At 37.3% G+C, this 4074-nt stretch overlaps 1 pseudogene; it reads left to right on the top strand.

Annotated features, from left to right (window-relative positions):
• Positions 1 to 1298: 1298 nt before the first annotated feature.
• On the top strand, positions 1299 to 2328 carry LOC116853122 (annotated as a pseudogene).
• Positions 2329 to 4074: the final 1746 nt, after the last annotated feature.

The following is a 4074-nucleotide window of genomic DNA, read 5'->3' as shown; positions in this document are numbered from 1 at the left end:
TTGGAAAAAAGGCCAGCAGTAGCCAGCAATCGACGTAAAGTCATGCTTTTGCACGACAACGCTCGACCACACGTTGCCAAAGCCATCAAAGAAACACAGATGCAGCTCGAGTGGGAAGTTCTCCCGCACCCAGCGTATTCACCAGACTTAGCTCCTTCGGACTATTACTTGTTCCGGTCGATGCAGCACGGCTTGGTGGATATACACTTCAGAAATTACGAGGTTGTGCGAAAATGGATCGACGAATGGATTGCATCAAAAGACCAATCGTTCTATCGTCGCGGAATCTACGCGTTGCCCGAAAGATGGGAAAAATGTATAGCTAGCGAGGGAAAGTACTTCGATTAATGTATTTTTTGCTTTTGATGTCGAAATAAATGAGTTTTTTAAACAAAAAAACCGCAGGAACTAAGTTTACCACCTAATAATAGTTGAGATATTAATTAAAAAGGATTAAGGAAAAACGCACGCTGAATGGTAGAGGACGGACCGCTCAAGTCACAGCGTGGCCCAATAATAAAGCGCGTGGATGTCGCGCGCGGTGATTAGAAGACAATGCACCACTGCGTATATTTATACCACTGCGCTTCTACGGTTTGACGCACCGCGCCGAGATAAGAATAAAACGAGATAATAAATAAACGAAAACCACGAGTAGACAAACGATTCTAGTCGTAAGAATGCAATAAAGGTCGTCGATCGCAAAAGAACATTATCGATTTTTTATCTTTTTTTTTTAGAATTACTCTATTTCGCGGGGTGGACAAACAAAAACGATGCTTGGACAAACGAGATCCACGAGCGGATAAAAAAATGTATGGTTTTTTAAAAAAATCACATTTGGGGATGTCAACTTTACGTGCTTTCAATTTTTTATTTTGGCTATAATTTTTTTTTGAAGAATGGATAAATTAAAATATTTGATAGACAAATATGGACAAATCGTGGACAAAATTATGCTGCTAAGAAATTAAAAATATTTTGTCATGGGGGTGCTGGTGCAAAAATTTTTTTTTATAACTTTGTTTATAGAGGTGGGCAAACGAAATTTTTGGTTGGACTAACATGGACTAACGACAGACAAACGAGTTTTATTTTCGTTTTTCAAAAATTCGTATTTGGGGATGCCAACTACACAGAGCTAAGCAAAACGCTACATCAGTTACCTCGTCACTGTAGACGTGTTACTTTAGATGTACAAAAATTAAAAAAAGAGTATTAAAATTAACATTTTGTTTCCTTAATAATAAATATGATTGATTATTTATTTAGTGAAATTGTCGACATGATAATTGAATATGGAAGAGCCAATGAAAACTACAAACAATGTGCCTGTCGGTATACTCTACGGTATCCAGATCGTTGATGTCCCAATCATATTATAATAATGAAAGTTATTAATAGAACTTGTGAAGGTACATTATGTCACAAACGTAGAAAGAATCTTTAACTGATGCTAATTATTTAAATACAGCTATTTTAAGGATGGTAGTAATAAATCCTCAGATTGGTCAACGTACAATCAGTTGAGAACTCAATGTTTCTCAATCGACTATCCGGCGAATTTTAAGAGCAAATAATTTTCACGCTTATCACATTCAACGAGCTCAGGCACTTACTGAAAATAAAAAACAAAAACGCGTTGAATTTTGTCATTGGGAATTAGAAAAATTAGAAGAAAATCCGACTTTTTTTATAAGGTTTTATTTATTGACGAATCAGCAGTTCAGAATACTGGAGAATTGAATCGTCATAATTGCCACTTTTATTCAGATATTAATCCATTTTGGATTTGTCATATAGATCGTCAGCATTAGTGGAAAGTAAACGTTTATTAGTGGAAAGCACGTTTGGTGTGGCATTTTGGACAGCTAGGTTATTGGACCCTATTTCTTTGATAATAATATTAACCGAATAATATAGTTAGTTATAGTTCTTGCGAAATAATCTATTCGAATTGTTAGAGGATATCAATTTAGGAACTAATGATCGCATGTGGTTTCAACAAGATGGTGCTCCTCCGCATAGAGCTGCCATTGTGCGAGACTATTTACATCAAAGATATCCTGAAAGCTGGATAGGGTACAACTGTTATATCACATGGCTTCCAAATTCTCTTGATTTGACATCTTGTGATTTCTTTTTATAGGGGTTAAAGTGATTATTTTTGCTACGGAACCGACAACTCCGGTCGATATGAGAAATGGCATTACCAGAACTTTGGCAACTATTCCCGAAGAATTTCTTCAAAGGACTACTGTTGCATTGCGTCATAGATTCCGAATGTGTATTGAAGTGAATGGTGATACATTCGAAGAAATGTTGTAAGACGTAAATCGTGGCATGTACGAGCACGTGCAAGTTCGCGCAGGCACGTACGCACGCACGCACGCACGCACACACACATACACGCAGCAGTAGAGAGAGTTTGGAGTCATTAGATACTACGGGATTGACGAACCGTGGGGTCCTTATCTCTGCTGTGACACACATACACACACACACACACACAAAAGAGGTATAAATCCTATTGAAAAGAGGATAATTTCCGCGTGGTACACCTTGGATAATGCTAATGCCGGCGGTACTGTAATTTTCAAGCCTTATAACTCGAAAAGTATTTAATGAAAAAATACTTTATTATAGTGTTTTGGGAAGCTACAAGAATATGCAATCAAAAATGGAGGTTTCTATTTAAGGGGGAAGGTCATGTAAACGGCCGTTTTTTCGAGAATTTTTTTTGAAAAATGGAAAAGTTTATGAAATCGATTTAAAGCATATTGTAATATATAGGATTTAATGTATATTATATATTTTTTCATGTAAACATATTTCAAAATGGCGGCGCAGCAGCTGCTTGAAGTGGGTTCCTACAATTTGGGCCGTGCAACGCCCAGGTCGCTCTAATTAACTGAAATAAAAAAACCAAAGTTTTTTCGTTAAAATATGTTAATACGCTTTGCATGACAGTCGATTTAAAAAAAAAATCAAAAATTAAAAATTCAGGACAATTTTGAAAAAAAATCACTTTTTTGTTACAAACAAATGGTAAAAAACAATATTTATTATTGAATTTTTAGTAAAATTTTAGTGTCATGCAAAGGCCAATAAGTCAAAGAATATGTGTGCAAAATTTCATTAAAATCGGTTGAGAATTCTTTGAGCTACATTACACGGCACGCGAAATTTTGTTTTGAGAAAAACGCGTTTAAAGTTTTCGATAGAGAAAAGTAGGGTTTAAGGGGACTTACGACTATATAAGCTTAGTCTGCGATGTCAGGGCAGTAAAGTATGTCTTCCTCTTCTGCAAATGCATCCATTTAAGCCGCTGCTTCCTGTTTTTTAGCTGTCCTGGACTCTTTTGACCTGCTTTGGCTACGATGCTCCTGTCTTTCCACTCGGTTTTTGTCGTACACGTCAGCGAATGTTTTACACTGAAAACCGATTTGCAGTTCCAAATCTGTCATTACTTGTAGAATGAATGTGTAGCCATCGTTAAACATGCCTCCGGCTAAACAAGCAGCAATCTCAACGATTTTCCAGCCGCTGAATTTAGATGCTTGGGAGCCAAGCGCCATACGGTCGCATTAAAATATTCATTTGCGTTTTGTGTATAGCCACCCAAGCATCTCTTAAGCAAGTCATCACGGGATAAATCCTCGTAAATTGGCAGTATCTGCTTTTTCACATCAGAATATAATGGAGGAGGATGAGTATAAGCTTGTGCTGCATTTTCAGCTTCGGCGACGCGATACGCACACCACGAGTCGGTGCCCGGGGGACAGTACTGGTGCTGCGGCTCTTGATCGGTTGATATCAAATGGAAATAAATGACCATGATTGCTTTTTTCATGTCATTCTGTGAATGCGCATTCCTTCGAATGGCTAGGTCATAGTATTTTGTTAATTTTTTTTATAAGAATATCAGTAAGTTTCCCCTTGCCTCCGAGTTTAGCAGTTTTTTTTTTAATTTAGTTGTCGACTGCCTATGCGTTTCTCGACATGGCCCACGCATTCGCTCTTCGTTACTTTCAAATTATCACCGTAAAGTTCTGTATCTACAATGGCTTTAAA

This window comes from Odontomachus brunneus, unplaced genomic scaffold (assembly GCF_010583005.1).
Source record: "Odontomachus brunneus isolate Ranch 3 - 2012 unplaced genomic scaffold, Obru_v1 Obru_scaffold_278, whole genome shotgun sequence".
Taxonomy (NCBI): Eukaryota; Metazoa; Arthropoda; class Insecta; order Hymenoptera; family Formicidae; genus Odontomachus; species Odontomachus brunneus.
The sequence above is the reverse complement of the archived record's forward strand: the minus strand, read 5'-3'. Positions and strand labels throughout refer to the sequence as shown.